Source organism: Capricornis sumatraensis, chromosome 1, assembly GCF_032405125.1.
Source record: "Capricornis sumatraensis isolate serow.1 chromosome 1, serow.2, whole genome shotgun sequence".
In the NCBI taxonomy this organism is placed as follows: Eukaryota; Metazoa; Chordata; class Mammalia; order Artiodactyla; family Bovidae; genus Capricornis; species Capricornis sumatraensis.
Window position 1 is genome coordinate 85430910 of NC_091069.1, and position 21063 is coordinate 85451972.

Sequence of the window (21063 nt, forward strand, 5' to 3'; positions counted from 1 at the left end):
GTATAAAATGATGTAGTGTTTGCATACAACCTATGCATATCCTTCTGTATATTTTAAATCATCTCTAGATTATTTATAATATGTAATACAATGTAAGTGCTATGTAAGTAGCTGTAAATGCTATGTATATTGTTACCAGCAGAGCAAATTCAAGTCTTATTTTTTGAAATTTTTTCCCCTAATATTTTTCAGTCTGTGGTTGGTTGAATCCATGAATGTGGAAAGTGAAAGTTGCTCAGTCATGTCCAACTCTTTGTGACCCCATGGACGATAGAGTCCGTGGCATTTTCCAGGCCAGAATACTGAAGTGGGTAGCCATTCCCTTCTCCAGGGGATCTTCCCAACCCAGGGATCAAACCCAAGTCTCCCGCATTGCAGGCAGATACTTTACCAGCTGAGCCCCTAGGAAAGCCCATGAATGTGGAACCCATGGATGAAGAGGGCCAACTGTGTATCCAAATTGATTATCTAAACTGGAACACTTAAGAAAATAAAGGAGAGCACTCTTGGTAGTTATGCTAGGACAATAGATACAGATTGGTTCTTCCAGGGGAGCCAGGAGACTGGCCATCCTAGAAGCAGCTGTTCTCAAATCTTACTGGGCTGCAGAATTGACTGGGGTGGGTAGGTGGTGGGGTGTGTAAAATAAAGTTTCCTAGCCCCATTCTCAGAGATTCTGACTCAGTAGCCCTAGGGTGGGCACAAGAATTGACCTTTTTCCCTAGAGCCCAGGTGATTTTGATGCTGGGAATGGCACTTGTCCTAAAGCAATTTTTCTGATGACAGTAAACAGGGATTGGCTAACCTTTGTAGACATATTTAACTGAATTCTGCTGTTTTTTTTCCCTTCTTGAATTAATGGTTCAGCAATGCATCTGTTGTCTATTAAAAGAGACAGAAATCACAGTGGTTAAATGAATGGGCTCTACAGTCTGATAAAACAGGTTTGAGCACCAGCTTTAGCACGTATTAATTGTAGGAGATGGTATGTTTCTTAACATCTTAGGTTTGTTTTCTTTTAGGTAAAATAAGAATATTGATAAGGTTATGAGAATTAAATGAGATAAGACATTTAAAGCATATAGTAAGTCTCAGTAAACAATACTTATGACTGTTTTTATGATCATCATTAGTCTTACTGAACCAGCAGGGATTGCACTGGGCTGACCCTGGGAGTGTGCAATGTGTATCACTCCCTTTCAAATACAGGGTGTCTCCTGGAAAGCAAAACGGGCTCCTCTCTCCTGACCCATGTAGATGATTCATCAGTGCTTGGTGAACAGCTTTATCTGCTCCCTGACAGCCTCTGAGAAGTCTGTGGAACAGTTTTCAGCGTCTTTGGCATGGGAGCCTAGCATGGGAGTCCTACACAGCACAGTCGCTTCACTGCTGTGCTTTGAAATCTTGGTTCTGGTTGCTGCAGAATAAAAAGCTGAGCACAGGAACCAGAGGGAAATTTGCCAGCCTTCTGAACTCAGCTTGTCCTTTCTGGGTGTGTTTTATTTCTTATCCAACGAAAGTCTAAGAAGGTGAGATTTTTGTGGCAACATGATGGCTAGCCAATAAGGGAAGATGATTTCCTAAAAGATTCCTGCTGTTTTCTTAGTAGGTGGAAACTAGTGTTTGCTACAGAGGCTGTGTGCAGTCATTGTCCTTTCTGGGTTTGTTCCTTCTGTTCTTGAGACAGGAAACAAAACATCCAGAGGAAACAATTTGTAGTCTGTCCCTATTTGTACCTGTTGGGGGTGGGGGTTGCTTTTTGTTTTCGTTTTGCTTTGTTTGTCTTTTGTATTTCCATTCTGTAACATTATCACCTATATTTTTTGAAAAGTCAAGATACATCATGTGACACATGGCCTGATAAAATATTTGAAATAGGAACTGTCTTGAAAACTCTGGGGCTTCTGGCTGCTGTGAGCTCTTCCTCCTAGAGGACAGCTCTGTGCAAATACTTGTGAGGAATTCGCAAGGGTGCCCTTGGTGTGTCCTACTTCATTTCACATAAGGCCTGGGGGCAATTTTATCCTTAAGTGTTAGGAAATTAAGCTTCTGTACCCATCACTTGCCAGGGTCTGGTTCTTTCTAAGGCACTTGAAGGAGACCTAGTGATATGTTGATATGTTTTTATATAAATAGTAAAAGTAAGACATTTTGTATTGTTTTCCATTAAAGATGATTTCAAACATTTTTTAAGCTTTAGGCTGGACAAATCTGCATCCACTCCTGACCAGGCTTTCCTTTCTGGCCACATATGTTGTATTTGACCTTTTCATAACCAGATGGTTCAGTTCAGTTCAGTTCAGTTCAGTTGCTCAATTGTGTCCGACTCTTTGCGACCCCATGAATTGCAGCACGCCAGGCCTCTCTTATCTATCACCGTCACCCGGAGTTCACTCAAACTCATGTCCATCGAGTCGGTGATGCCATCCAGCCATCTCATCCTCTGTCGTCCCCTTCTCCTCCTGCCCTCAATCCCTCCCAGCATCAGAGTCTTTTCCAGTGAGTCAACTCTTCGCATGAGGTGGCCAAAGTACTGGAGTTTCAGCTTTAGCATCAGTCCTTCCAAAGAACACCCAAGACTGATCTCCTTTAGAATGGACTGGTTGGATCTCCTTGCAGTCCAAGGGACTGTCAAGAGTCTTCTCTAACACCACAGTTCAGAAGCATCAATTCTTCGGCGCTCAGCTTTCTTCACAGGCCAACTCTCGCATCCATACATGACCCCTGGAAAAACCATAGCCTTGACTAGACAGACCTTTGTTGACAAAGTAATGTCTCTGCTTTTGAATATGCTATCTAGGTTGGTTATAACTTTTCTTCCAAGGAGTAAGCGTCTTTTAATTTCATGAGGGCAATCACCATGGCTGCAGTGATTTTGGAGCCCAAAAAATAAAGTCTGATACTGTTTCCACTGTTTCCCCATCTATTTCCCATGAAGTGATGGGACTGGATGCCATGATCTTCGTTTTCTGAGTGTTGAGCTTTAAGCCAACTTTTTCACTCTCCTCTTTCACTTTCATCAGGAGGCTTTTTAGTTCCTCTTCACTTTCTGCCTAAGGGTGGCGTCATCTGCATATCTGAGGTTATTGATATTTCTCCCGGCAATCTTGATTCCAGCTTGTGTTTCTTCCAGCCTAGTGTTTCTCATGATGTACTCTGCATGTAAGTTAAATAAGCAGGGTGACAGTATACAGCCTTGACGTACTTCTTTTCCTATTTGGAACCAGTTGTTGTTGCATGTCTAGTTCTAACTGTTGCTTCCTGACCTGCATACAGGTTTCTCAAGAGGCAGGTCAGGTGGTCTGGTATTCCCATCTCTTTCAGAATTTTACACAGTTTATTGTGATCCACACAGTCAAAGGCTTTGGCATAGTCAATAAAGCAGAAATAGATGTTTTTCTGGAACACTCTTGCTTTTTTGATGATCCAGCGGATGTTGGCAATTTGATCTCTGGTTCCTCTGCCTTTTCTAAATCCAACTTGAACATCTGGAAGTTTGTAGTTTATGTACTGTTGAAGCTTGGCTTGGAGAATTTTGAGCATTACTTTGCTAGTGTGTGAGATGAGTGCAGTTGTGCAGTAGTTTGAGCATTCTTTGGCATTGCCTTTCCTTGGGATTGGAGTGAAAACTGACCTTTTCCAGTCCTGTGGCCACTGCTGAGTTGTCCAAATTTGCTGGCATATTGAGTGCAGCACTTTCACAGCATCATCTTTCAGGATTTGAAATAGCTCAACTGGAATGCCATCACCTCCACTAGCTTTGTTCGTAGTGATGCTTTCTAAGGCCGACTTGACTGCGCATTCCAGGATGTCTGACTCTAGGTGAGTGATCACACCATCATGATTATCTTGGTCGTGAAGATCTTTTTTGTACAGTTCTTCTGTGTATTCTTGCCACCTCTTCTTAATATCATCTGCTTCTGTTAGGTCCATACCATTTCTGTCCTTTATCAAGCCCGTCTTTGCATGAAATGTTTCCTTGGTATCTCTAATTTTGTTGAAGAGATCTCTAGCAACCTCAATTTCAGTTCAAGCGTGAATGCAAGAACAGAGCAATATTCATCATTCCATTAGCTACTGGAGGACCACTCTGGCAGACCAGTGTTAAGAATCCGCTTTGCCATGCAAGGGATGCGAGTCTGATCTCTGGTTGGGCACATAACATCCCACATGCCACGGGCAGCCAAGATCCCCTGTGCCACAACTGAGACCCAATGCAGCCAAATAAGTAAATTATTTAAAAGGTATTAGCTGCTGGATGTTGGAGAAGGAAATGGCAACCCACTCCACTGTTCTTGCCTGGAGAATCCCAGGGACGGGGGAGCCTGGTGGGCTGCCGTCTATGGGGTCGCACAGAGTTGGACACGACTGAAGCGACTTAGCAGCAGCAGCAGCAGCAGCAGCAGCTGTGGATGCGGGTAAAGCCACAAGCTGAAGCAAGAGCACCCCTCTAGAGGGAGGAGAAGTTAGAGACTCTGGTCTGGGGCGCAGGGTTCTTTCTTCAGAGGAATGGGTGGCTAATCATTTACTTGTGTAAAAGTCTTTGAGAAAAACTAATGATCTACATTTTAATCCTTTTCATATTAAAATGTCTGGCGTGCTGCAGTCCATGGGGTCGCAAAGAGTCGGACTTGACTTAGCGACTGAATAACAACAACTTTAAAATGCCATTGCCTACGTGCTGTGTAGCACCCAAAGGCCTTGAGGGTTTATCTCCTGTAGTGGAGAGAACCCCTAGTGGCTGCTCCTAACCCCAGCTACTTTGCTAAGCCTGTGATTTTGGCCAAATTATTAACCTCCTCCAAGTCTTACTTTGTTCATCTTTATTTATTTTTATTTTTGGTCGCCACTGCAGAGCTTGTGGCGATCTTAGTTCCTTGACTGGGGATTGAACCTGGGCCCTCAGCAGTGAAAGCTTGGAATCCTAATCACTGGATCACCAGGGAGTTCCCATTTTGTTTATCTTTAATATGAGGTGTAGGATTAGGGAGCCTTATTCTGAAACTTGAATAATTTTATGGTGTGCAAGTAGAATTTAGAGGATTTCTGTAGTGATACGAGGATACTTCCACTGGGAAATATGATGCACATGTTGGGAGGGGGATGGACATATGGAGAAAAATTGGAGCATATGGGATTAGGAGATTAAAAATTTTCTCCTCCTGCTAAGTAAATGTGCCAAATATGAGCCTCTCATCCTAAGAACTGTCTTTCTTTTAGCAAGTGAGAAGACATTATGAGCATTTCCAAAATTAAAAAAAAATTCATGTCATGTCAAATGTGAGATGAGTGTAGGCAGTGATGTGTTAGGTTCTAGGAAGGAAATTTGTATTTAAGATGTGTTCTGGGTTATTTGGGAGGCTACAGCTAAAATAAGACTATCCCAGATGAAACAATCAGCAAACAAAGCTGATCAGATATAACCATGAGCCAACATTGATGATAAGCTGATTTAGTAAATCATGGTACAACCATTCTGTGGAAAACTATCTAATTATCAAACAGAATGAATCACGTTTATATGTATTGACTTGGAAAGGTGTAGAAGACATATTGTCAAGTGAACATAAGCAAGTGTTGAACAATATGAAGGGGATGATCATGTTTTTAATAAAAAGCAAAACTGAGACTCCACAGAGATAATTCTCTGTTTGTATAAGTGTAAAAGAAGCATGGGGGGATACACGCCAGCATCCTACCACCAGTTACTTTAAGAGGGTGGGGTTGGACAGAAGAAGAAGAGAGAACTGTTGTTTCGTCTCTAAGTCACATATCTGAGTCTTTTGCCGCCCCATGGACTGAAGCCTGCTGGCTCCTTCTGTCCATGGGATTTCCCAGGCAAGAATACTGGAGTGGGTTGCTCTTTCTTTCTCTAAGGGATCTTCCTGACCCAGGGATCGAACCCATGTCTCTTGCATTAGCTGATAGGCTCTTTACTACTGAGCCACCTTATGTTTTCTTTCTAATCTTTCTGTAATCTGAAATATTTAAATTGTTACAATAAGTATTATACTTTTTACAAGTGTTCTTGTAAAGCAAGCAAACAAAAAGCATCGACTCGCTTCCTCAGGCCTCGCCAGTGTGTGGGTGTATGCTGGTTCACATGGCTCCATCTCTTACTCTGCAGCATCCCCAGCCCTGTGCTGAAACCCACCTGGTGGTTTCAGAGTCAGACTCTCCTGTTTAGCACGGGAGAGGTTTTAACACGACCCTGGAGAAGGAAATGGCGACCACTCTAATATTCTTGCCTAGGAGATCCCATGGACAGAGGAGAGCGGCAAGCTACAGCTCGTGGGTTCCCAGAAAAGCCCGACATTAACTGAGTGACCAAGCAACAACGAAAGGATTTAACACGCCAGGTGGCTCAGATGGCAAAGAATCTATCTGCAAAGCAGGAGGTCTGGCTTCAGTTCCTGGGTCAGGAAGATCCCCTGGAGAAGGGCATGGCAACCCACTCCAGTATTCTTGCCTGGAGAATTCCATGGTCAGAGACCATGGAGTCAGAAAGACACAACTGAGCAACTACACTTTTACGTTCAAGGCAGATGCCTGCCGCGAGGGGGCGCTGGCGGTGCTCAGCGCTCTGCCAGAGCTCTTTCCCTTTGGGATTCCCGAAGTATCTTTGTTAGGGAAGGAGAAAATGCCTTTCCTCTCGCTTCCCCATCACCCTTTGCTGGGTGGTCACCGGTGGAGGGCCCACTTGGGCTCTTCGAGCAATCAGCCCTCCCAGTCTGGTCCCGCTCTTCAGAAATGCCTGGGCCCTCGACGTGGGTTCAGCCTCCGTGGGCATGTCCACACACAATGTGGGCTCAGTTGTGAGGGGGAAGCAGAAACTCGGTAAAGGGCAAGATCTAGGGTCCAGATGGGGCTCGAAGGAGGGACGGAGACAGGGGACATCAAATTGTGTACAGTAATGCCAGCAACATAAACAGAGTGGAAGGAGAGTAAGAAAGGGACGAGCGGCCAGGCCAGCACTGCTGGTCAGTGTGGGGCACATTCTCCTTAAACACCATCTCACTGAAGGGTCCATGTCAGACAAGACCGCTTTGTGACCCTGATGGATGGAGACAAAAACAAGACTCCTCTGAAATCATGTCTGACCATAAAATCAAGAAATCGTCTAGACCACAAAAATGGCCACCAAGCTCTATCCTGGGTAATGTGAGTGACTTTGGCTTCCTACCAATTACAGCTGTGGGCTTTCTTTGCTCCTTCTGCCTTTTAGATAAAGAATAAGATACCAAGTGCTTTGTGACAACCTAGAGGGATGGAGTGGGGAGGGAGTTGGGAGGAAGATTCAGGATGGGGAGATACATGTGCACCGTGGGTGATTCATGTCAATATATGGCAAAACCCACAATATTGTAAATAAATTATCCTCCAATTAAACTAATAAATTTAAAAAATAGTAATAAGGTACCAATCCTAGAATCATCCCTGCTTCCTGACAACATCCAACCCAGAGCAGAGCCCCACTTCCTTGAACCCTCCCCAGAATCACCAAACACAAGCCCCCCAACCCTATCCTCAGCCCCGTTTAACACTGTCTTAGTCAAAAGAAATGCCATTGTCCCAGCTGGACATGGGAGAGAATGAATGATGGGGGTGGTGATGTCCAATACAGCAAGCCTTCGTGGGATAGGGTGGAAGGAAGAAATGCTATACAGAGGGGCGCTTTGTGAAAGGCAGCCACACCTTGGGCTGATGGAGACAGCAAGAGAAACAGGTCCCCTCAGAGTGCAGTCGTCAGCAGAGGGATGCCCGCTTCTAAGCCTGAAGGCCATGGACCATAACCCCCTCCACTTGTGTGTTGTTGCCAGGGCTTTGCCATCAATCACACAGAGAAAGGCTCCTTCCAACGGGAAGGACAATGCTGAGCTCCGAAGGTCAGTCCTGGCTTCTTCCACATCTTACTGTAGGTGAGTGACCAAGGTGGGCCATTTCACTTGAGCCCAAGGGCAACTGACCCCAAGGAGGAGAAAATAGATGATAGGTGTCCAGAGCTACATTTTGCAACCACTGTTTCCTCACCAGCTCTACCTCTAGTGGTTGCTGCATTTTACAGTTAATAGTACGCAGCAGACCTTCAAGCTAGTGCATCTCTCTCCTAGCAAGGAGGTTTTGGATCTGGAGGGTCTTCCCTGGTGGTTCATATGGTAAAGAAACTGCCTGCATGCAGGAGACTGGTTTGATTTCTGGGTCAGGAAGATCCCCTGGAGAAGGGAATGGATATCCACTCCAGTATTCTTGCCTGGAGAATTCCATGGACAATGGAGCATGGCAGGCCACAGTCCATGGGGTCACAAAGAGTGGGACATAACTGAGTGACTCACACTTAACTCTTGTACCTGGAGCATTTATATTTCAAAGCAAACAAAATTCATGGTGAGTTGTGAATGACACACACAAAAAATTCCAACGTGTACCATACTGCAGGTGGTGTACAAGAGAGCAAAGTCAAGTCGACAGCAAGTTGCCTCCGTGATTAGAATAATCGAATCAACCAACATTTATTGGGGACCTACTTTCTATGAGGCTGGGCACTGAGGAATTAAAAGAAGCTGATCTTTGTTATTTAGTGGGGAAGCTGAAAGTATATCAACAAATCTAATGCAAAGTCATAGGAAATGTACCCAGATCACCATGGTGATGAGAAGAAGGGAATGATTACATCTAGCAGAATGATCAAGCTTGTAAAGTTTGGATTTTAAAAGAAGAAAAGGATCTTGAGGAGTTCTTAATCTAGGCTTCAGTACATTGGCCAACAGCCAGGGACATAAAGGTCACCTCCATGTCCCTGTCCTAGAAGTGTGTGAGGATCCTGGTCCCTAAAAGACATCTTTTCTGGCCCTTCGTGTCTCTTGCTTTTCCTCTTGGTAGCCTGATAGAAGGATGGACTCAAAAAAGAGTCGACCACTGCTCAGCTGTCTTGATCCCAAAGGAATCTCATCCCCAAGGTACCGAGGCCATAGGAATTGGAGATGTATCATCATCACACTCTCAGCATCCTAATCCAGACACCAGAGAATGATGATCAGAAAAGATGTTGCAAGTGTCGAAAGTGTAGTTGTGATAACTCATGCAGCTTGCTGAAAGAGACTGGAGGGATTGGGAATTATGTCCCTCGGTCTAAGCAGCCTCTCTGCTAGATTTAATGTGGTCACGTTTTTTTTCTGTTTTGAGAATGAGAGGAAGACAGATGCCTACTTTATAAATATAAGAAAAACAACACTAAGGTTTGTAGAGCACTGTTGATTCAGGGAGGGAATCCACTTAGCTTATTCAAGCCACAAATTAAAGTGTGTGTGTGTGTGTGTGTGTACTCCCTTGCATTTTTTGTACAGTCCTCCTCTGCAAAATGGGCATAACACCAACTTCACAGGGCTGTGAGGACTAAATATAGTCTTTTTGAAAGTGTCTTGTAATATAAATATCAGAAGGTCTCAGACACCTTGATGCTGGCTACTGGTATTATTACACAGAAAATAAGCTAACCCTTTCCCAAGAAGCTCAAAAACATCCCCAAGTGCTGCCTGACCCCGCCTCCCATCGTGTCAGCATCGTCGGTCAGGCAGTATGTAGTGACATGGCCAGCAGTAGTGCGAATTTCAAACAGTTGAATGAGAACCCTATTATTTGTTTAGTTCCCATCTTCTTGTCTCAAAGGGATCTTAATGTAAGGAATATTAGGCAGTTCTTGATCTGTAATGTAAGGAATATTGGGCAGGATGTGTGTGTATGTTTATGTCTTAAGTCAATAATTTAAAATGTTGACACAGTTCCAAGATGCCTTGAGGGGAAAGTTTGGCCACAATTTCAGTGTGAAAGTGACACTGACATTGTAAAAAGAACACGCTAGGAGACAGTGGTTCCAGTGGTGTGACCCTGTTCCACCGGGAAATACTGGGTGTATATCCTAAAATCTTCAAGTGTCTGGAAGAGTGGTTTCCTTCTTAAAATGTATCCTATCCTGCTCTGTGTGCAGGAAACTCACTAGGAGACATCTCTTTCCCCGATGGTGAGAATTCAGCCTGGAGTGGGTCACCATGGATCCCAGAGCTGCCTTTGGATTCGAAAATGTCTCTTGAGAAATGGAAGTACTTTTCCAGCAAAGAAACTGCTACTGATTCAACATTCAGTTCCAGCTTCTATGTCAGATGCTGATGTGGAAAAGATTCTTGTGTTGTGGGAAATCTCGGGACTGATGACTATAACAGATTGCACAGAAACAATATTAAGTAACGCTGAACTTTAAAAAATACTGTGTAATAGTCAAGTATTTACAGATGAAATGATATGAGATGAGATTTGGGATTTGCAACTGACTGGGGGTAGAGGATGTGGGGTACAGATGAAACAGAACTAGCCATGTGTTGATAATTACTGAAAGCAGGTGATAGGTCCTCGGGGGTTCATTATACTATTTTCTCTACTGTTGTAAACGTTTGAATATTTTCATATAAAAAGTTAACAAAAAACCCCAAAGGTATGACTTGTTTGAATGAAAGAGCTTTTTTTTAAACAAATAATTCATAGAAGTTGCATACTAAAATATAAAATATAACTAACATTGATGAAAGTGAAAGAGGAGAGTGAAAAAGTTGGCTTAAAGCTCAACATTCAGAAAATGAAGATCATGGCATCTGGTCCCATCACTTCATGGGAAATAGATGGGGAAACAGTGGAAACAGTGGCTGACTTTATTTTTGGGGGCTCCAAAATCGCTGCAGATGGTGATTGCAGCCATGAAATTAAAAGACAGTTACTCCTTGGAAGCAAAGTTATGACCAACCTAGATAGCATATTGAAAAGCAGAGACATTACTTTGTCAACAAAGGTCCGTCTAGTCAAGGCTATGGTTTTTCCAGTGGTCGTGTATGGATTCGAGAGTTGGACTGTGAAGAAAGCTGAGCGCTGAAGAATTGATGCTTCTGAACTGTGGTGCTGAAGACTCTTGAGGGTCCCTTGGACTGCAAGGAGATCCAACCAGTCCATTCTAAAGGAGATCAGTCCTGGGTGTTCTTTGGAAGGACTGATGCTAAAGCTGAAATTCCAGTACTTTGGCCACCTCATGCGAAGAGTTGACTCACTGGAAAAGACTCTGATGCTGGAAGGTATTGGGGGCAGGAGGAGAAGGGGACGACCAAGGATGAGATGGCTGGATGGCATCACTGACGCGATGGACATGAGTTTGAGTGAACTCCGGGTGACAGTGATGGACAAGGAGGCCTGGCGTGCTGCAATTCATGGGGTTACAAAGAGTCGGACACGACTGAGCGACTGAACTGAACTGAATATTATTGGTGCTTATTCTGTGCTTGGCATATAACTTTATATTATGTACATATATTAATATAATAATGTGGTTTATGTAATGTATAGATATTCATATGTATTTAATATCATATAATTTAACACATGTCTAGAGAGTGTATCAATTCATTTAATTCTTGTCAACAATCCTATGAGGTAAGCTCAATGTAAACTAGTAGGTGATATGCAGGTTAAATACCATACACAAGGTTGTTAACCAGATTTGAACGCTAACTCCATCACCCACGCCCCCTTTTTCTCTGTTTATATTTAAATTTATTTATTTTAATTGGAGAATGATTACAATATTGTAATGGCTTTTGCCATACATCGATACGAATTGGCCACAGGCACACACGTGTCCCCTCTTTCTTAAACAGCACCTCTGCTGTTGCCTGTGTTCAGGCTGTGCTGTGCGTTGGCGCCAACTTCCTTTATCAGTTTCTTTTTTTTTTTTTAATTGATTTGGGAGGAGTGGGTGGTTGGAAAATTTTTTTACAAGACTGTTCAGCAACTTTGGTGAAGCATTCTGTCCTCCTTGGCCCCAGGCGCGGGGTTGGGACCGAGACCCGGGTGCATTCAGGGGTTGGGGGAAGGTTGGCTCAGAAGGCCGGTTACCCCGGATCCCCGCCCCGTCCCGGGACGCGCACCTGGAGCGGCGCGCTGGCTGCCTAGTGGCGCCATCTGGTGGCCAGAAGCCCCACAGCGGCGCCTCCACGGGGCGGGCTCGAAGCGGAGGAGGTCCAAGACCTCTAAACCCACGCGCATGGGCCGCTCTTTAACTCTCGTCTGAACCGCCCGGGGCTCGGGAGGGCGATCTCGTCTCCGGCCACGGACACTGAGGGAGCACTCTGCTCCTTCCAGGCCGCCTTCCCAGCTCGAGGCAGCCTTCCCTTAAGAATGTGCTCCACCTTCGAAAAGAGAATTCATTTAAGAGGGGGTGGTTTTGCGTAAGGACTCTTGAAATGAGCCCTTAAACATTTCCTAGTACTTAAAATTCATGTATTTATCCATGTAGGCACATGCATATTTCTTTATCACCTCACCTCTTTCCAGAAAGGGATATTTAAGCTGGAATTATGACATATAATTGTCTCCCCTCACCACAGTCATCTTAGTCTTGTGAAGAGCAAGTATGATGACCCCTCAGAGCCCTGACCTATGATGGAGTCAGCATCTGGCAGCGGTCTTGAGGACCTCCTGCACGGATTCTGAGACCCCTTGGCTGGCAGATCGGCCCTTCCCCCTGGCGCCGGAGGAAAATGACACAACTGGAGAGGCAGAACAGTGCTTTGGGGCCCTGGCAGAGGGCAGAGTGCTCCAGAAGGTGCAGCCCCCATCAGAGCAGGGGTCTGGGTACCAATTCTCCCTCTCCCATTAGCCTGCCTGTACAGGGTGAATTCCCAGGACTTCACTGGCTTCCTGAACCCGAAGGCAACCCTCTGTGGCACACGCTCCCGTTCCTGTGGTCGACACTGCCGTGGGGCTAGGCACATCCTGAAGGAAGCTCCTTCCTGTGCCCTCTTCAGCTCACAGGTCACAGGCCATGTGCTGTTCCCCACCTCCTACTATGTGAAGCAGGTCCCGGCTGCCACAGAGGTGGGGGGCACCCCCCCAAAGGTGGCCCCCTCACCCAGACCTGCTAGAGATACTTCAGTGACTGCAGAAGTCTATGGCGCCTTTCCTGGCCCAAGACTGTAGTGGCCATCTACTTTACCTCGTGAACACTGTGTTACTGTGCTTAAGGGCACCACTCTCCCTGAAAAGGCAGGTTCCTAACTGAAGGGTGAGGTCATTTATTATGTCACTCCATTAAAGAGGAGGAATATTTCTCAAATCTGATCCTGCTGTCTGAGCAGAGAATATTCCGGTGGGCTGCAGAGCCAGTGATCTCACTTTGCATATAGAGGGAGGATGTCAAGATTGCCAATGAGGGGCCTAAGGATGGTGTAGAAATGAGAGACCTAATGGAGATTCGTGAAGACTTGTTTCAGACCCTTTGGGCAAGAATATAGGTCTCTCAGATACTGAGTGAATTGGGTTAGAACCTGTGAACTCTGCGGACAAATTAGCTATGTTGGAGGCAACTTCCATACTGGCAGTGCCACTTGTTCTTAGCAGAGTGGAGAGAAAACCACCAGACGAGGGAAGGCGTGGCTCTGCTCTTAGCCTAGAGCGGGACAGAAGGCTGTAGCCCCAGGTACCAGTGCAGGGTTGACCTGGTACCTGAAGCGAGAGCACCCAGAGCTTAGTGATGGAGTCAGGGGTCCTTAGATAACCAGCCTTTCCTCTTTGCCTTCTTCTGATGCTAAACCTTGCAAGACCTAAGCTTAGTTTTTATTTAGGAAAACATGTTTCCCTGTAACCAGTGGCTTTGATATGAGCCAATAGAGAAGCTGGTTAAAAAGGTAAATACCAGGTTTGTTTGCATTAATAGCAGCACAGCATCTGGGCCAAGGGATGTAATGATCTCACTGTAGCGTGCTTATTCTTTCTTGGTTGTCAGCTGTTACTCTGTTGGAAGGAGATGGAGAGCCCTTGGGACTGGGTGAGCTTCAAGCACTCTTTTTCCCTCAAACTAAGTGAAAAACCTCTTTGGGCCCCTTACCTGAACTTTTTTACTTGGTTGATGAGTAGGCCTGGCAGAGGGACTGCAGCATTGCTCTTGGTCTACAGCAGAGCTCTAGGTCATCTCTCCCTATCTCCTCTACCTGGGTTCACCTTGGTCCTGCTGGCCAGGGCAGGTTCCATCCCCACACAGGGGGCAAGTCCTGGTCCTTTTGACTAGAGGCATGTGCTTCTGTGGGATGGAGATCCTAAAGAGGAGAGTGGAAGAGGTCAGCAGAATGCCCAACTCGGTACCCTCAACCAGGTTCCAGATGCTTTCTTTCCAGACTAAGGGGGCCTTGACCGTCCCCTTGTGGCTAACATGTGGCACAACTCTGGTCAAAGCATCTATCTAAAAAGATGCGTGGTCCATTAGTATACAGCTAGCTAAAAGGTCATCCTAGATGACAGGCCTGGGAACCAAGAAACAGTTGCTGTAACTAAGGATGTTTAGGTTTAGGATAAAGAAGATATGCAAAGACCAGTCTCTCTTTTAAATATTTAGAATGTTCTTGGAAGAGATTTTTTTTGTTTTTCCTGTGTAGGCTTTGAGGGCAAAATTGGGACCAAGAATTAAATTACCAGGAAATGGAATTTTTGTTTGTTTGTTTCATTGGTAAAACTAGCCCCCACGGAGATCTTCCAGGAGATGCTTCTGACCACGTGGTGAAGCTCTGGGAAGGAACATCTTTCTGGAAAGTCATCCAATCCTCCCATCCCTTGTCTCAGGTTTTTGGAACAGTCCTGTTTTCAATATTCTTCCTGTGAACATGTCCTGGAAACTCCATAATCCTTTGAAAGCCTCTTGATTTTGGAAACAGAATAAAGATGTTTGGTCAAATATATTCTGACTTATGGTTCTTAAAATATGGGCAAGATTTTAGGGTTTTATCCAACTCTGAAGGTCTGTAACCCCACATTTACCAGACAAGATTAAGTAATCACTTTTGATTATCTAATGACATAGCGGCAGAAGAGGAGCTAGAATCAAGGATCTGACTTCTCTCTGGATGTTAACTGAGACTTTTACAAACATGGCTCAAGAGAAGTCAGCTCTCCTAAATGAGATGCAAGAACCATCTCTTGGTTTGGAGCAAGCTCTGCCTGCTCCATCCTGCAGGTCTTTACTCATCCCCCTTTTTCCCGCTTAACACATCTCCATAATGATGGCTTTCACCTGTTAGCTCGCATGTGCCTGGCACAGTATGAGACGAGACAGAGTTCACTTCTGGACTGAACTGTGTTTCTGCAGGTGAGCTCTCTCTCACCTGTATTATATCCATCTACCCTTGGCAAGGACAAGCCCTGGTATAACCCAGTGTCCCTACATTAGCAGTGTATTTGGAGAGTCTGCTATTGTCTTAGAGGCTGTAAGTCCTTGAGGGTAAGGAACATGGAATCATTACTCTGAATCTTCAGGCAGCTAATAAAGTATTACACCCTGTGGGCATTTGATAGCTATTTGCTATTTGCTCCTCTTCTCCCACATGAAATCTTAAGATTCCACCACTTGGGGACTCAGTTCTACTGGGACACTCCTCTTCCAAGCTCAGCTTTGGGAAATAAGGAGTGTGTCTTCCCACATACGGCTCTTTTCAACTTAATGTGTTCATTTGAGCACCTAGAAACCATGGTGACAGGTGCCACAGAAATAGAAAGAGCAGGGAGGTGGAACACAGAAAGGGAGGGCCCGAAACACCAGAGGGCTGGAAGCAGTGCTTTCGGGACACCAGTGTGTATTTTGAGCCAGCGGGATTATTTATCATGTCTTCATGCACAGCCGCTCCCTTGGGAACGTAGATGCTGTAGCTTCCTTACGCACTTACATTCTCTGGGTCTCCAGAGGAGGAGAGACGCTGCATTCAGTGTTTAAAGATACGCGTCACCGTCACTACATCCTTCCTGTATCACTTGTCACTTTTCAGTGCACATTCATGCACATTACTTCCCTCATTTGATGCTAACTGCGGGCAGATATTAATAGTATTCACCCCTATTTTTCTGATGGATTTGAGGCTCAGACTAACTCGTCTAACATCACATGGCAGGTGAGGGGTTAGAGCTAACCTCCAGCTCTGTTTCCGTGAGCGGGCCTGCCTCTGCTAAGATCGGGCTGTACAGTGATGGGAATTCAAAGCAGGCAGGACAGATGGCCAGTGCATTTTGGCCCGTGTCATTCAGGTTAGAATGAGCTGGGTACAGTGAATCATGGAGAGACAGCTGGCACTTCTGTATGAAGCCCACAGAACGCTGCGATTGGCTGCAGGAGAAATTTTGCTAATTTTATGCCCTGAGACAAAGAAAAAGGTAAACCATAAGTGGATCCTGTTTTCAAGGCCGATGGTTCTTCACCAGCATGAGCAAACTGAAGTGCTTCCAACTTGATCTGCCTGTGTTAACCCTCTGGTCCTGAGAAAGACCACACAGCTGTCTCTGTCCCTCCTCAAAGCAGACTGAGCCAAAGGCAACAGGAAATAGAGTCCTGGGCATAGTGGCTGGGCATGTTCCAGCCTCATATCCAGGACCCTGCTTTGTGCATGTCTGATGTAGTTGAACAGTGCTGCCTACAAATCCTGCCCCTTCTTGTCCTCATGTTACTAAGCAGCCCCCTGTGGGGCTTTCCTGGGACAGATTCCCCTGTCCTTCTGCCTCTTCTATGGTTTACGTAAGCAACAGAATAAGTTCTTGTGTCTTGAGAATGAGTGGTGGATAAGTTTGTTTAAACTCCACTATATGGAGTTCATCATGGCTGAAGGTATTTTTTAATGTAGAAATTCCTTTTTCTATTTTAAGTAACCAAAGTCCATTCTCAAGAATTCATTGTCCAACAACTAAAACACTCCCAGGATTTGTTTCTTATTTATACTGATTCTGCCTTCTGTTATCCAAGAGCCTCTGGAATGGCATCTGCTTTTAAGCAGGTATCTAGAACCTAGGGTCAAGAACTAACTCAGAAAACGAAGTTTCTTTTAAAAATTATAAAAGAGTTTGTTTAGACTTGACTAGTACATCTGTGCTACTATGACACAGGGCTTGTGTACATCTTTTAGCAGAGTCCAGCCCTTCTTGTTGGTGGACAAGCTTTGTTACTTCTGCAGCAAGTTGTTTCTGAAGACCCCACTTCACTGGCTCTTTGACATGCAGCTGCATTATTTATGTACGTGGTCAATCTCTGGAAGGGGCAGAAAAATGGAGAGTTTCAGGAACTTTTCTATCAAATCATCTTGCCATCTGTGAAGAATTGATACAACTCAAATGGTGATGTCTTATTTCTGTTTAGCCAAACAGCATTGCCAGTGGACTTCCTCAGTTTTGCTCCAGTTGTAATTAGAGGAATAGATTCCAAATATGTCTTCTCCAGCCAACTTATGGATGAACTCATATCCAGATATGATACTACCCAGCTGATCAGATCCAGCTAGTTAGACCATAAGGCTGGAACAGGTAGTAGAAATCACAAGCCTAGATACAATAGCCAGGACAGGGAAGCAACCTAATTGACAGAAAAATGGATAAAGAAGATGTGATATACATATACAATGGAATATTACTCAGCCATTAAAAGGAACAAAACTGGGCCATATAGAGAGATATGGATGGACCTAGAGTCTGTCATACGGAGTGAAGTAACTCAGAGAGAAACAAATATCATATATTAACATATATGTGGAATCTAGAAAAATGGTACTGATGAACCTATTCACAGGGCAGGAATAGAGATGCAGACATAGAGAACGGATGGGGGACACAGAGGTGGAAGGAGAGGGTGGGGGGATTGGGAGAGTGGCACTGATATATACACACTACCATGTGTAAAACAGATAGCTAATGGGAACCTGGGGCACAGCTCAGGGAGCTTAGCTTGGTGCTCTGTGATGACCTAGAAGGGTGGGATGTGGGGGTGGTGTGAGGGAGGTCCAAGAGCGGGGGATATATGTATAAGTGTGAGTCATTCAGTCGTGTCCAACTCTTTGTGACCCTCGTGAACTGTAGCCCACCAGTCTTCTCTGTCCATGGAATTCTCCAGGCAAGAATACTGGAGTGGGTAATCATTCTCTTCTCCAGGGGATCTTCCCAACCCAGGGATCAAACCTGGCTTCCTGCATTGCAGGCAGGTTCTTTATGGTCTGAGCCCGATATGTGTATACATATAGTTAATTTACTTCCTTGTACAGTAGAAACTAACATAATATTGTAAAGAAATTATTCTCCAAAATAAAAAAGAAAGAAAGAAAGGAAAAGAAATCATAGGCCTGGAGTACCTGGTATAAGAGCTTTGCCAGACTATTGCCTTTTAGGCTCTTGAGGCCAGTATAAGGGCCCAGCCAACTCAGCAGCTTGCCCCGCCGTGCCCCACCCCGCCACCCCGTGTAAGGGCCACCTACTGCCTTTACGAAGTCCACCAGGAGATACTGCTGCTACCATGCGAGGTGTCCAGCACCACGAAGTTGCCCCAGGTCCTCCTACTAGTGAAGAGCTGCAGGTGATGAACCGCCAGGGCCTCAAGCCCGGGGCAAAGGCATGCACTCAGCGACCATCGCCTGGTGCTCCTCCGAACCACCACTCCCATCTCCCAGGGGCGCTCGGCGCCTCCCACTAGTGACGTCACGCTGTGGCCAGCTGGCTGGAAGAGAAGAGGTCCAACAGCGCCAGGAGGTGTTCACCATGAAATGAGTCGGCCTGGGGTCCAGGCCGCCATAGATGGTCCTGGGGAAAGTTTTCCGCCAAGTCGCGATGGAAGAGCTCTGGGAGCTCTGTCTTTGTACGTGTCTCGGGGAAGAACTTGAACAGACCTCGAGCCTTCTGCACCACCATCAACCTCCGAGTGTCCATGTAGGCCTCACGACGTCCCGGGGGCAAGACTCCTAACCCGCCTGCGGTACCAAATCACCATGAGATGCACTGCAATAAGGGTGCCGCCATCTTGGTGAAGCCCTGGATTAAGAGAGGATGATGAGGGTGGGGGTGAAGATGATGAAGACGAAGCTGGTCTGCCCCAAGGATATGAAGAAGTGGAAGAAGAGGATGAAGATCAAGATGAGCCAGGACTCTGGGGTCTGTCTAGTTTGGTCTGATCTGAGATACCTCTGGTAAGTGGCAAAACCCGGAGTGTAAGGACACTGGGGTGTATTTCTGTACTGGGGTGCATTGATTGGAGATTTTCCTTTTGAGGGGCAAAGAGGTATGATTTGGTCACCTGGTTTTGTGTGGAGTGCCTGCTGTAATTGGATTTTCCCTTCTGGGATGAGGAGTCCTTTGGCCACCTGGCACCGCCTGAGTTGTGTTTGGAAAAATCCCCTTAAGGCGGAGGCTGGTCTGTACCCCTGTCTGAAACAATAGCTAGGAAATCTTCCATTCTTGTGCTAGGGAACTGTAGCTCTGGGAAGCCACTGAGCACTGGTTTATCTAGTTCTGCTTTGTCTGTTTCTGGTAATATCTACTGTGTGAAAGAACAATGGGGAAACTGAGGGCCTGAATGACACTTTTTTAAAAAACTAGAGTTTCTAAGTATGGCTAATCTGGAACTAAGTTCACTGGCCTGGCTGCCCAACTTAAATAAACTTTGAAAGTTGAAACTTAGTGACAGTATAATTCTGGAGGCTTGGAAGTCCTGGCAGAGAAATGTCTAAATATTCCTTACAGTTTGAATGGAAACGAGATCAAAGATCTTTCTCCCATGTCTTGGCTGTTGTAAATAGTGCTGCTGTGAACATTGGGCTGCATTTATCTTTCCAAATTAGGAAATTTTGCTTTGCTTTTCCCAGGTATATACCCAGGAGTGGGTTTGCTGGGTCACATTTGTAGTTGTTGCTCAGTCACTAAGTTGTGTCTGGCCCTTTGCAACCCCATGGACTGCAGCAAGCCAGGCTTCCCTGTCTTCACTATCTCCCTGAGTTGCGCAAACTCATGTTCATTGGTGTTGCTGTCCAACCATCTCATCCTCTGTCACCCGGTCCTCCTCCTCCCCTCAATCTTTCCCAGCATCATTGTCTTTTCCAATGAGTAAGCTCTTTGCATCAGTGGCCAAAGTATTAGAGCTTCAGCATCAATCCTTTCAATGAATATTCAGGGTTGATTTCCTTTAGGATTGACTGGTTTGATCTCCTTGCCATCCAAGGGACTCTCAAGAGTCTTCTCCAAGACCACAATCAGAAAGCATCTATTCTTCAGTGCTCAGCCTTCTTTATGGTCCATCTCTTACATCCATATGTGACTATTGGGAAAGCCATAGCTTTGACTATACCGACCTTTGTTGGCAAAGTGATATCTTTGCTTTTTAATATGCTGTCTATGTTGGTAGCTCTATTTTAAGATTTTTGAGAAACCTCCATATTGTTATCCATAGTGGCTGTACCAATTTGCATTCCCACCAACAGTGTAGGAGGGTTCCCTTTTCTCCACATTTATTGTTTGTAGAATTTTTGATGATAGCCATTCTAACCTGTGTGAGGTGATAACTCATTGTAGTTTTGATTTGCATTTCTCTGATAGTGATGTTGAGCATCCTTTGTCATTTGTTGGCCATCTGTATGTCTTCTTTGAAGAAATGTCTATTTAGAAAGGTCTTCTGCCCATTTTTTAAAAATTGGGTTGTGTGTATTTTGGTTATTGAGCTGCATGAGCTATTTGTATATTGGAAATTAAGTCCTTGTCTGTTGCTTCATTTGCAAATATTTTCTCTCATTCTGAGGGTTGTCTTTTTGTCTTGTTTATGGTTTCCTTTGCTGTACAAGAGCTTTTAAGTTTAATTAGGCCCCATTTGTTTGTTTTTATTTTCATTTATTAGGCAGTGGATTGGAAAAGATCTTGCTGTGATTTATGTCCAAGAGGGTTCTACCTATATTTTCCTCTATGAGTTTTATAGTATCTGCCCTTACTTTTGGGTCTTTAATCCATTTTGGATTTATTGTTGTGTATGGTGTTAGGAAATGTTCTACTTTTGTTCTTCTGCATGTAGTTGTCCAGTTTCCCCGGCACCACTTATTGAAGAGACTGGATTTTCTTCATTGTGTATTCTCGCCTCCTTTGTCATAGATCAGGTGGCCATAGGTGCATGGGTTTATCTCTGAGCTTTCTCTCCTGTTCCACTGATCTGTGTTTTTGTTTTTGTGTCCATACCATATTGTTTTGATTACTGCAGTA

At 44.9% G+C, this 21063-nt stretch overlaps 1 pseudogene; it reads right to left on the reverse strand.

Annotated features, from left to right (window-relative positions):
- Positions 1–16663: 16663 nt before the first annotated feature.
- LOC138075359 (tyrosine--tRNA ligase, mitochondrial pseudogene) lies at positions 16664–18843 on the reverse strand (annotated as a pseudogene).
- Between the last annotated feature and the right edge of the window lie 2220 nt (positions 18844–21063).